The sequence below is a fragment of the Dama dama genome, chromosome 26, assembly GCF_033118175.1.
Source record: "Dama dama isolate Ldn47 chromosome 26, ASM3311817v1, whole genome shotgun sequence".
Classification (NCBI taxonomy): Eukaryota; Metazoa; Chordata; class Mammalia; order Artiodactyla; family Cervidae; genus Dama; species Dama dama.
This window is the reverse complement of record NC_083706.1, coordinates 36,187,159-36,201,268: the sequence shown is the minus strand read 5'-3', so window position 1 is coordinate 36,201,268 and position 14,110 is coordinate 36,187,159. Positions and strand designations below refer to the sequence as shown.

General features: G+C 40.3%; 1 protein-coding gene across 8 annotated transcripts in view; it reads right to left on the bottom strand.

The window, feature by feature from the left end:
• The window catches only part of UTRN (utrophin), a 545,759-nt gene that overhangs the window by 425,010 nt on the left and 106,639 nt on the right, over positions 1 to 14,110 (bottom strand). The window lies entirely within an intron of this gene.

Genomic DNA, 14,110 nt, shown 5'->3' with positions numbered 1-14,110 from the left:
TTCATTTAGTCTTTGCTGGCCAGAAGGTCCCTACTGAAACTTCTCAAGCCTGCTGTCATGATGTCAAAGCAGCACAAGCAGTATATAAACAGATAAGCCGAAGGGGACAGTGACTGTGTTTCAACAAACTTGAATCTGTGGACATTGAAATCTGAATTTCATAGACTGTCCATGCACCTTGAAATCTTTTTTTGACTCTAGGTGGTTTTTGCAACCACCTAGAAATGTGAAAACCATTCTTAGCTCATGGGCCATACAAAAACTGACAGTGGAAACATGAAAAGTTCTTATAATAATAGCATGACTTACTATGTATCGGTTATGTTCTAAGAGATCAATACAGATTTAAATGCCTTCTTTGTTTCTTTAAATAGAACTTTAAGGTAAGAAAACTGAGACACAGAAGTGACATGACAGGTGAGAGGCAGAACCAGGCAATGATACCACAAGGTCTGACTCCAAACCCAGGTTCTCCAAGTCCATACTGAAGTGCGGCTAAAATTACGAGAGCACGGGGTCCTGACATATAGGGAAGGAAACACCACTAATTAACTAGTGGTGAGGTGGGAGGAGAAAAGGAGGGGCGTATTTATTTAATGACTTCCCAAAGAGAGCAAACAAGATATATACCACATGTAAATGAACTAAAAATGAAAATTCTGTTTCAAGTTCATGGCTTTAAAGCACCTCTGATCCTTTCAAATCACAGGCTCTAAGCATGGGATCCACCCTGGGAAACAGCTGGAAATGTCAGAAGTCATTGCTGCATAAAAACAAAAGTTGGTTCAGCCCGACAGTTAAACTCTTATTTAGATTTTTAATTCTCTGCTGAGACTTATTTGCAGAAATTTCTCTGACAGAGAGAATGCAATTTAATAATTCAATTGGACAAATACTTGGTGAATACCTCCTTTGTGACTGGCCCTGCAGAAATGCCAAACTCAAGTCACTCTCCCCATTTACAAGCAAGGGTTTCCATAGTTTTTCAATAAACACAAAATAGTACAAATGAATCATCCTGAATTTGAAAGACAAATAAGCCTTGAGCGGCATTTAGCCTTTTTTGTTGTTTAGTCGCTAAGTTGTATCTGAATCTTCTGCAATCCCGTGGTCTGAACCCCGCCAGGCTCCTCTGTCCACGGGATTTCCCAGGCAAGAATACTGGAGTAGGTTGCCATGGAGTAGGTTGCCATTTCCTTCTCCAAGGGATCTTCCCAACCCAGGAATCGAACCCTTGTCTCCTGCACTGGCAGGCGGGTTCTCTACCACTGAGCCACCAGGGAAGCCCATTTAGCTTTAAAAAAAAAAAAAAAAAAAAACGAAAAAGACAATATGATAGGAATCCAAACGACAGATGTTACAGATGACTCCCGTTGGCTGCCTCCTCTCATCCCCTGGTCCCCAACACGTCTTTGAATTTTCTTGACACCAGTTCTAACATCATCTTGACTTCAAGAGGGACCAGCACTAATACCTACAGCTGAGCCACTGTAGCTCCCGACCCTAAAATGTCAGAGGACAGAAACAAACTGTCATGACAATGTGGGAGGTGCAAGCAGGGGTCTGACGGAGGGCAAGGGCTGCAAACACAGTCACGGAGACATGATGGTTCAACTGAATGTGGCCAACGGGATGGGCCCACCACACCTGGTGAATCAATCAGCCCTACGGGCTGAAGGTGACAGCTAGTGCTCAGTCCCAGCCATGTGGGAATCCCACCCACTGCTGGTAGGACTCCTGGTTTCTCCAAAGAGTGGGAACTCTGAATTTATGTGTATAATCTCCTGATAGTTGTAACGTCCAGAACACTGTGCAAGATGAACCAACCTTGTCTACAGATATACTGGATCCCAGGACGACTGACTGGCAATCTCTCTCCCAGGGCATAATCACATACAGGTGAAACCTAAGACTGGTCAACAGTAAGTCCTCTGGGGAACTGATAAGCTCTGCAGATAGGACACAGAGACACACATACACACACACCCCACCATCCACAGACTAGGGAATATGACTGATTGCAAAATACAAGCAAAGTCATTATTCTGACTCAGACCAAAAAAAAAAACAAAGGAGTCACACCAGATTCTTTTCCTCTCACTCATGCCTCATCTCTAACCATAACAACCCTGGTCATTTCTACATCCCAACACATGTTCCAAAGGCGACCACTACTCCTTACTCTCATCCATGTCTCCAATAGCAAGCCATGCATTCTCCTTACTGCTGCCTGAGAGTCAGAATAACTAATTTTAAGGTGCACATCACATCACATCATGTCTCGGCTTTAACCTAATGGACTCCCATCACATAAACACAACTCAAACTCCAAATGAGAGATCCCACGTGATCCCTCCACTCTCCCTCTAATCTGATAATCTAATACTGGATTATTCTCCCCTTTCTTCAGTACGGGCAAATCACAATTATTTCCATCAGAGGTCAAGTTTTCCAGCAGCAGTCGTAGTAGTAACAGAAAAAAAAAATTATAAAAGATTCAATAACAGTAATATTTAGGAAGTGCAGTTTGGAGTTCTTAAAAGGATGAAATGTTAATGCTTTGATGATACAACAAACAAACCAGAGGCAGAACTGGGACTTGGACTTTGGGGTCAGAAAACGGCTTTTTCTCTGTAATGTGCCATACTGACACCAACAAGTAGATGATGAGAAACACAGTCTGTGCCTTCACGGCACTCAGAATCTAAACTGAGTAAATAAAATCGGTACTAAAACAGCATGAGGAGCACAGTAAAAGGGATTTATGAACTAGCTTGATTCTGCCAAATTTGCACCAAATAAGAAATATACTAATAGTACAGAGGCTGATTCTATTCTGCAGTTTACCTAATCCCATCATAAATAATGAAGTTATAACTGTGAACAACACAGAGAAGAGTGAACAGATAACAGTTTCTAAATGGTTTCACCACTAACTTGTCTGATGATGGTATCTTGCAAACAAATAATAAATTTGAGCCCTTTGACACTGATTATTCTGCTACTTACTTACACTCTACATATTTTCAAGATGGGATTTGAAGCAGTCTATTCAATTCCGTGAATATCCCCACTGTTTACAGCATGTGTGTGTGAGTATATGAGTCTATGTATGTCTAATTCTGTGTGTATCATACATATTTATATTAATATATATGGCATCTTCTCTTGTGTGCCTGCTCAGATGTGTCCGACTCTTTGTGATGCTAAGGACTGTAGCCTGCCAGGATCCTCTGTCCATGGAATTTCCCAGGCAAGAATACTGCAGTGGGTTGCCATTTCCTTCTCCAGGGAACCATCCCGACCCAGGAATTGAACCCAAGTCTCTTGTGTCTTCCTGCATTGGCAGGCAGATTTCTTTATCACTGAGCCACCTGGGAAGCCCCCATATATATGGCATACCCCCCACCCCCCCCCACACACACACATACAGGTATATAGTGTGTATGTGCTATGCTCAGTCATGTCCAACTCTTTGCGATCCCATGGACATAGCCCACCAAGCTCTTCTGTCCGTGGGGTTTTTCCAGTCAAGAATACTGGAGTGCGGTGCCATTTCCTACTCTGGAGGATCCTCCCGACTCAGGGATTGAACCTGAGTCTCTCGTGTCTCCTGCATTGGCAGGCGAATTCTTTACCACTACAGTCACCTGGGAAGCCCATATAGTGTACATGCCATCATATTTCTGCATTCTTCTCAGGTCAGTCTGATGCCCCAATCAATTTTAAAATGATGCTCCAGCATCTGATAACATATTGTAAGTTTTACAGTCTCTCTCTCTTTTCCTTTGAGTCATTTTTTTGCAAGGAGTTATTTTAAAAACTCAAAAAGAAGTGAATGATTTAATTTAATACTTCTTTTAATATTTTAAAAACCAGAATCTTTAATTTATGAATCCCAAATCTCAGCACTAATAAAAATGTACCTCTTGTAATTCTTTTTTTCTTAAAAATCAATAATGTATCAGTGAGCACTATGTACAGTGTCATTTTGGTTAATTATGTGTATGTGTAAAAGGATTTCTTTTAAGTATTTTACAACAAAAATGTACTTTTTCTCTTGACGGCGGAATTAAAAGTGGTTTTAAAAAGTCTCTTTGGATTTACTCTACCATCTAATGTTTGTAATGTGTATTACTGTATAAAATAAATATAGATTGTTTAAAAAGTGAGGTGAAGTGAAAGTCACTCAGCCGTGTCCAACTCTTTGTGACTTCATAGATTATGCAGTCCATGGAATTCTCTAGGCCAGAATACTGGAGTGTGTAGCCTTTCCCTTCTCCAGGGGATCTTCCCAATCCAGGGATTGAAACCAGGTCTCCCACATTGCAGGAGGATTCTTTACCAGCTAAGCTGCCAGGGAAGCCCAAGTCGTTTAAAAAGTGGTATCAAAGGGGCTTCCCTGGTGGCTCAGATGGTAAAGCGTCTGCCTGCAATGTGGGAGACCCAGGTTCAATCCCCGGGTTGGGAAGATCCCCTGGAGAAAGGAATGGCAACCCACTCCAGTACCCTTGCCTGGAAAATCCCACGGATGGAGGAGCCTGGAAGGCTATAATCCATGGGGCTACAAAGAGTCGGACACAACTGAGCCACTTCACTTCATCAAAGGTCTGTCTGGTCAAAGCTATGGTTTTTTCCATATGTATGGAAAAACATATTCATGTATGAATATGAGAGTTGGACTGTAAAGAAAGCTGAGTGCCAAAGAACTGATGCTTTTGGACAGTGGTGTTGGAGAAGACTATTGAGAGTCCCTTGGACTGCACGGAGATCCAACCAGTCCATCCTAAAGGAAATCAGTCATGAATGTTCATTGGAAGCACTGATCCTGAAGGTGAAGCTCCAACACTTTGGCCACCTGATGTGAAAAACTGACTCACTGAAAAAGACCCTGACGCTGGGAAAGATTGAAGGCAGGAGGAGAAGAGGGTGACAGAGGATGAGTTGGTTGGATGGTATCACCAACTCGATGACATGAGTTGGAGCAAACTTCGGGAGATAGTGAAGAACAGGGAAGCCTGGCGTGCTGTGGTCCATGGGGTCACAAAGAGTTGGACACGACTGAGCGACTGAACTGACTGAGCTGATCTCTAGGAAAAATTAAGCAAACTGATGAAATTAGGTTCATAACAATTACAAAGCATACAGCTTAATGGATGAAACGAAGACTGCATAATCTTCAGTGCCTACTTTATGATTCAGTCCCATGGTGAAAGAGCGAAAGCTGCACTGCTTTCAACTGAAACGCAAAACAGGAACAATAAAGTGCCAAGGAGGTCAGTAAGCACCTTGACAAAGAAAAACCGGCAAAATGTGCCACAGTCAAAGAATGAGTGAGTGTATGGCTCTCGGCCAGTCTCTTTAAGAATTCGTGGTGGTCAGCACAAGTCCTTATGAGCTGGACAAGATTCCATTTAGAAGCTTGTTTGGAAGAAGGGAGGGCAAGAGGAAAATGAAGGAGAAAGATTCTGGAGAAGCAGATGGCTCAGGCAATCCAATTCACGTCACAGTAGCTACCCAGCGGTGATAATTGCTGTGCTCACAAAGGAGTCAAAGGAATGAAGGTGCATTTGCCTTAGAAATTATAGAATACCATAAAATACAAGTTAAATCTAATAGTATCTTTCAGAAAATCAAAAGTAATACAGAGTGAAGTAAGTCAGAAAGAGAAAAGCAAATGGCATATATTAACACATACATGTGGAATCTAGAAAAATGGTACAGATGAAACTATTGCGCAGGGCAGGAATAGAGACACAGACACAGAGAACAAACATGTGGACACAAGCGGGACAAGGGGGATAGGATGAACTGGGAGACCGGGATTGACCGGGATTGACATGTATACACGACCATGTGCAAAATAGACCGCTAGTGAGAAGCCGCTGTATACCACAGGGAACTCAGCTGGGTGCTCTGTGATGACCTAGATGGGTGGGATGCAGGGTGAGGGGGTCCAAACGGGAGGGAATATATCTATACATATAGCAGACTCACTTCTTGTAGAGCAGAAACTAACACAACATTGTACAGCAATTACACTCCAATAAAAAATTTTTTAAAAGTCATACAACATGTAACAAGAAGTGGCTGAGAAGGTAAAGAACCTGCCTTCAATGCAGGAGACCAGGAAGATCTTCCTGTGTCAGGAAGATCCCCTGGAGAAGGCAATGTCTACCCAATCCAGTATTCTTGCCTGGAGAATCCCATGGACAGAGGAGCCTGGAGGTCTACAGTTCATGGACAGGACTGAGCAACTAACACTTTCGGTAAAAACAAAAGTAACTGAGATAATACTGAGAAAACCGGGATGATAAGGAACACAATCCTGAAAGAAATCAATCCTGAATATTCACTGGAAGGACTGATGCTGAAGCTGAAGCTCCAATACTTTGGCCACCTGATGTGAAGAGCCGACTCACTGGAAAAGACCTGATGCTCAGAAAGATTGAAGGCAGGAGAAGGAGGGGACGACAGAAGATGAGATGGTTGGATGGCATCACTGACTCAACAGACCTGAGTTTGAACAAACTCCAGGAGATGGTGAAGGACAGGGAAGCCTGGCATGTTTCAGTCCATGGGGTCACAAAGAGTCAGACACGACTGAGCCACTGAACAATAAAAGGCTCCCACACCCAGCAGCCAGGGGCAAGGCCACTTGCACACTCCATGGACAAATAACTAGGTGAGGTCTATTGAATCAACAAACAATACAGCTCATTCCATATATGCTCAACTACCAAAGCAGTGGAAATGGCAGCAGAATCCAGTACCTCAACAGACAGGCTTCCATGGAAAAGGGCAAGGCATCAGTTAGGGCATTGATAGTGGTAATGGAAAGGTAAAGAAAAGATTTCTTTTGTTTAATAAAGGAGAGGCAGTCACCCTGCCCCTTCCTTCTCCTTAGGATTTCTCTTTAAAGACACAACAGGCCTAATTTGGGGGTCAGGAATTTGATAAATTCATCTTCAATTTTCCAGTGCAAAATAACTTCAAAATCATCTCAGAAGTCTCTCAGGAGATTGACAGGAGACCAGCACAAGGAGCACCCATTTGTCTTTCCAGGAGAATCACACTTACTGTTCTTTGTTCTACTTTATTTTTTGTTTGTTTGTGTGAAATTCTGTCCAGATTTCTGGTCTTTTACCAACTGTCTGTGTGCACCTCATCTGATACAAACATTCAATAATAAATTGTGTTTTCTCTGTATTCTGTGTTGAATAAGATCTTTAGCTTGACAGGATTTTTTTTATCTCCCCAACAAATTATAAAAATAAAAACAGCAGTGTCAGCTCCCCCAACTTCCCACCCAGTCTGCTCCCATCAGGACTGGTCATTGTTGGAGAGTGACTACCAGTAGCCATTGGAGCTAAAAGCTTCCTAGGGCAAGTACAGTTGAAAATGGTTCCTAGATCTCCTAGGCCTCTTTAACAGAAAGAGCTTCTTTTCCCCCAAAACCACCACCTCTTTAAGAATCCTCTCATTATAAATCACTGGCCCACAATGTCTCAGATCTACACATCCACGTGCCAATCACAGCCCATTTCTGAAGGTGGAGATGGTGAGTCACATGGGCTGAATGCAAAAGCACAAGGTAGGTGGCTCTGCTCTCCCCTCTCTAGGTGAAGGCTGAAAAGCCATTTCCTATCAGCAAATCAATCCCAAAATTGATTATCAGTGACAAAGGCTTAGCATATACTACCAAATGTCCAAACTTGTTTAACGATTACAAATACTAAAGTTCAGTCGCTAACTCATATCCAACTCTTTGCAGTGCCATGGACCGCAGCACACCAGGCTCCTCTGTCATCCAGTCATCCACTATCTCCCAAAGTTTGCTCAAATTCATGTCTATTGAGTCAGTAATGCTTTATTTAACCATCTCATCCTCTGCTGCCCACTTCTTTTGCCTTCAGTCTTTTCCAGCATTAGGATCTTTTCCTGTGAGTCAGTTCTTCACATTGGGTGGCCAAAGTACTGGAGCTTCAGCTTCAGCAATTGTCCTTCCAATGAATATTCAGGGTTGGTTTCCTTTAGAATTGGCTGGTTTGATCTCCTTGCCGCCCAAGGGACTCTCAAGAGCCTTCTCCAGCACCACAATTCAAAAGTATCAATACTAATAGGCTCAATCAAACTTATTTATTGAATCCTCAATATGTACAAACACAGCATGTTAAATAATGTTTAATATATACATTTTAACTTAACCACAGTAACTAAGTGAAGGTCATGTTTGCAAGTATGTTTGGAACCAAACCAATCAAACTGAATGAAAACAACAACAACAAAAACCAAACATTTACATAATATAACTAAAACATGTCAGGAAGCTGTTTAGGAATATGAAATGCACTGTACTGTCTGCTTTATAGGTACTGGTGGATAGACATAAGTTGAAACTTAAGGAACCACGTGAATGTTTACAGCCCCCTAAAATAATTAGTTGAGTCACCATACACATATTCATGAAAATAAGTCAACAGTAACCTCAGTGTGTAACTCCAACTCATATCTCTACTACAGATGTTATTTATGGTCAAACAAGGACTCCTGTCCAGTCTCCCTCACGACGCTAAGAAGAGGACGAAACACATACAGGCAGCTTTTGTTGCACTCTCCTACACATCCTTTCCCACTCCTATTTTTGTGACCCTCCACATCCAGTGTGAACAGAGTTGCAAACAATAGGACACTGAGAGCAATGGCCCACTGTCTCCAAATGGAACATACAGGAAAAGCTCTTCACATTGAAATGGTTTAAAAATGCTTCACAGATTTCCTTTCTGGTGTTCTATACATTTGAAGTTCAAGTTTGGAATAGTAACGAAATGAAAACTTGGCTCACCTTTGTCTTCGAAAAAGGAAAAGCAGAAATCTGCCCAAACTGAAGTTCAGCATTTTTAAGTGGGCCTATTTTCTACCTAACCTTTATTCTTTAAACTTCTTTTGAGAACTGCCTCACCAAACTGATAAAAGAGCTTCTGCAATTTGTACATCTCTGCTCTGACAGATGAGCAGCTCTGAAAGTCAGCCACAGAAAATGCAGGCTTAAAGTCAGAACAAATTTCCCAACACTGAAAGAGTGAGGCCTTCGCTGCCTCCCTTGGGAGAAAAATCCGCTAATAAACGAGCCTCTTAAAATCAGAGTGAACAAAACACTCAAACTTCACCCACCAGACCGTGGAATAAAGTGGGCTTAATGAGCCAATGCCTTTTTCCATTTCTGCTTTAAAATATATGTAAAGCACAGATCAGGGGTACCACAAATTGGAAGGGTCCCTGATAGAGTTTTAATTTAGCGTTCCTGGGTAATTATAATCTCCTATAAAGTTTCACAATAATGCCTCAATATTTCTTAGCAATATGAGGCAAGTAATTATGCGCCAGTGTGTTTTATAGCTAAAGGAGTAAAAACCAAGTGACCTGGCCAAAAAAAAAAAAAAAACTGGCTAATAATTTGCCCGAGGTCATAAATAAATGAGCAGCATACCCAGGAATAAGTGTTTAATTTCCAAATTCTCAACTCCTCTAGATAATCATTTTTTTCCTATGCTTTCCATAACTTCTCAAACCCAACAATCCTAAATTATTCTACACTGTGTGACTTCTCAGGATAACCAGACTCCAAAGTGGCATGTATTCTGTGACATACTAACAAGGACTTGCAGCAAAAAGAATATATATGTATAGTAAATTATGTCTTAGCTATGAAAGTATTACACAGTATTCTCAAACTCTTTACCAAATCCCCTATAGAGGAATGAACTGAGCAGATTTTAAGTTTTAAAGTTCATTTTTCATCACTGTGAATTCAGTAGGTGAATCCTATTTGAAGAAGCCTCTCCCATAAATAAGAGAACCATACGTATTAAATCCAAATGATGATCTAACAATCTTTCCAGCACATCTCCAAGACACCAGGTAAATGCTGAAACTTTGCATGGCTGGATTTGTTTTTGTGGATAAATGCAGCAAAAGCCCTAATGTTTGTTTCCATGAAATGAAGCAATTTATGCTATTCTGCACTCAATTCCAGATTCTACTCCATCTATTTCCAAGACAACCACTTTCACCTGGTTTTTGGACATATATACTGTTAGGCATTTAAATGTATGTTTCTGTCACTGCCGTTCATTTATTTATTAAGCCTACAGACACTCACTGAATGCTTACTAAATTCTAGAGGTTGTGCCAGTTAATAAAATAGACAATCCCTGCACCCATGGAACATACCACTGTCTACAAAAGGGAAGACAAGTATTTTGAGATGCAATTAGTGAAAAGACAATTATGGTAAGTGCTTCAAAGGTTAACACTTTAGTATACAGAGCATATCTGCCCAAATCTCGGAGCTCAGAAAAAGTGTCCTTGGGAAAATGACATTTACGCTCGGACAAGAAAAAGGAGTAGGAGTTGCCTAAAAAAAGATGGAGGAAGGAGAATGTGCTAAAGCCTTGAGAAGGTCCATTGCAGTGGCCAGAGTATAACGAGCTAGAGTAAAGTGAAATTAGAGTAGATGGGAGGGGCAACTTCTTAGGCTCTTAAAAGCCAAATAAAAACAAATAAACAGCCATTGAAAGATTTTACTGAAGAGAAAGAGGTATTTAGGCTTACACTTTAAGATACACACACTGCAGCTATTCTGTAGAAAATGGAAGGGAGGAGATGGATAAGGTGAACCATGAAAAGGAAGACCTAGTGGTAGATTATGATAATGGCCCACATATTCAGGGATAAATTTCCCAAATAGTAAAGTCATGACTCTCAAACAAATGTATTATCACAGGACATTAAAGGCTTTAACTCATTAAGCAATCAGGAAATCAGTAAGGTATTACAACTGGTTCAAAGAAAAGTTTTTAAAACCACATGTTAAATGCAATAAAGGAAAGTTGAAATAAATTGACAACAGATGCAAAACCTAGTCCACCCAAGGGGAAATACTCAATTGCATTCCAGCCACTCTGCATTTTTATGGATAAGAATCATTTCCATTACTATCCGTTTTCTACAACTCACTGAGCTGTATAGTAGCTCAAAGATGATGGAAGGCAGATACAGCATATGACTGAGCTGACAGGATTCCCACAGATTTTCTGCCCATCATGAAGGCTTTTAATTATTCTTAACTCAGTTAAAAATGACTTGGCAAAAGGGGGTGTCAAGTGTCAAGAAAGATGGAGAAAAATGGACAATGCTGAATGTACATGGTACTAGAATCAACAAGATTTGGCATTTGAGACTTTAGTTGGAGTGGGGGATGCTCAAGAAGGAGATGTCCAGGGAAGGAATTTAAAACAAATTCCTAAATGGCAGAAGATGCCATAAGGGTCTACTTGGATTTCTCAACACAAGGACACTACTGCTCTGTAGAGAGACTCACATTGCACAGAAAAAGTAGACTTGATCAATAATTACATTTTAGAGTCCACCACAATATACCAAAGGACATGGATAAAAAAGAAATGAAATAAAATCCGCTCCCTTCAATAGTACTTTTTTTTCCCTTGCTAACCTCTGGATTACCTAGTGACACCATACCCAATTACAACCTGATCCCAACTCAGCAAGAATCTGTGGAAATCTTCCAGTTCAGAACTTTTATTCCCTTTTCTGATCATCAGCGTGGAAGCAGCCCGACTTACAGAATTAAAACAACCAGAAGAAAGGAAACAGTGTGCTTGAAATTTAGTGTGACAGTTATGAGCTCTCCTCTTTATATCCAAATAATCATAAATCCTTTGATAACTGTGTTCTAGGCTCCTCCAGATTTCCTTCTAGACTTTGATTTCTTACCAGAAGTAATCAGAAAGGAAATGTTTCCAGGGGTAGCTCTACTTTGATATTTTTCTCCAAACAATCTTTTAATAGTAGCTATAATAAAAAAAAAAAAAACTGTTCTTGAAAAAAAAAAAAACCTAATAGTGGTCTTAACAAAAATTGTTCTTGAAAACGATAACAAGCTTTTAGCTTCCATGTCAGTCTACATAACTGGACCTTTTACTATAACTGATAATGTTACTTAATCATTTCATTGTCTTGCTAATAATTACAAGCTTCCTGGGGCAAAGAATTTACATGGGACTTAAAGCCTTCATTTAATATTACAAAATAATATATACATTATAAATGTATACATTTAATTATCAAGTTCACTAAATAAACTATTCTAGAACTACTGGACTTTGTGCTCAGATCTTTTTAAAGGCATCAATGCTGTGCCATGTTTAGTCGCTCAGTTGTATCCAACTCTTTGAGACCCCATGGACTGTAGCCCACCAGGTTCCTCTGTCCATGGGATTCTCCAGGCAAGAATACTGGAATGGGTTGTCATGGCCTCCTCCAGGGGATCGTCCCAACTCAGGGATCAAACCCAGGTCTCCAGCATTGCAGGAGGATTCTTTACCGTCTAAGCCACCAGTGATGCCCAAAGATCAATGACCCATTATAAATACTGAGTTACTTCTTGAAAGAATTCAGAGGGGTATATGACCCACATGATCAGTAAATACTGAGAACCATCCAGTGAAGAAGTCCCAGGACAATAACAGAAGTGAGGATATTTTTAAAGCTCACAGTGAAGCAGTACTTGGGCAGCATGGGTTCAAGGGTGTAACCTCGCATGTATCAGCCATGGCTATGGACCTGGAAAGGAGGTGAATCTGCCGCGTGATGCCCCACCCAGTTCAATGATCTATCATGTGCCGTTAAGGGAATGTCTTGTCTGGGTCAGATTCGTGGCAATGATGATGAGGTTAAACATTTTCAGTTATTTTGCTCAACTGTCACCTCTATTCTACTTTTCCTCTTTTTGCATCCTACCGTACTATCTACGTCTCTCTAGTCTCACAAACAGGAACAAAGGTAATTCACCTAGTTTCAAATGTTACCTAAATGCAAACCTATTTACACTACAAAGTTTTCAAATCAGTCTTCAAAATCAGCTCTAAGGTGATTCTTCCACAATGACTCAAGCTGCTAAAAACAAGGTCTGCTTAACTTGCTCTGTCTAGAAAAGGGCCATATTAACCTCAGTAATAGTCAAAATAGAGAATCTCACACAACTGAGCACTCATGAGACCCTTGGGATCAAATACGTCCTGTATAGACTCTCTTCATTCCTAAAACCAGAATCTGGCCCAGAATCTGGTCCTCGAAGACGATTACTTCAAAAGTTTTGAATAATGTTGAACCCAAAGCACTCAGACGTTAACTGTACCTCTTGAACAAAACAAATGAAATTTTACCAAAAAACACCTATGTCTGCTTCAGAGTAATCCTACACACAAAACCATCAATTATGGAGTAATTCTCTTCCTTGACCCTCTATCAAAGTCAGGCAGTTTGCACATTCCTTACATTCTCAGAAGCAAGATAAAATATCCCTCAACAAAAACTTGGAAAACCTAAAAATACACTGCAATCAAATAATCAACTGTAAATAGTGGGAAGTTGAACAACTTTTAAACTGCACTGCAACTCAAAGTAATCTTAAAACATTCTGATTTTGCTTCAAAGAAATGCCAATGTTTATTTTCCTGACCTTTGCAACATTCTCAAATGGAAAAATAAGAAATTTTAAAATTAAAAACCCCAAAACAGCATTTCTCTGAGAAACCTTCAGTTTTTTGCATAGTCCTAGAATCGAAAAATCTAACAATTCTTCTCCCATCTCAGATTTAGAAGACAAAATTCCAACTCCAATGACCAATGAATAATTATATTAGAACTAGTTTAAAAAGAGTAATATCAATTTCTCTCTTCAGCATTCTTGCTCCTAAAAAAATATTAATCAAAACTTGATTATGATCCAAGGGTTAGAAATGCTGACAAAGAACAGATTTGGGGGAAATAAATCAGGAAGTTCACAAGAAAAGAACCACAGGGCAGTAAACATTATTAGCCAGACCCATCAGTATGACAATCCCCAAACACTGCACAGGTAGAAAAGACTACCTGAATGATAGCAAATTGATTTTAACCAGGCAAAAATTAAATCATCATATTTTTAGCTAAGTAAGCACAAAAATTTCCCAATGAGATATTATTTCCTAAATGCACCAAGAAGTCACAAAATCCGAAGCAGCAAGCTAGCAGCTTTGTATCTAGA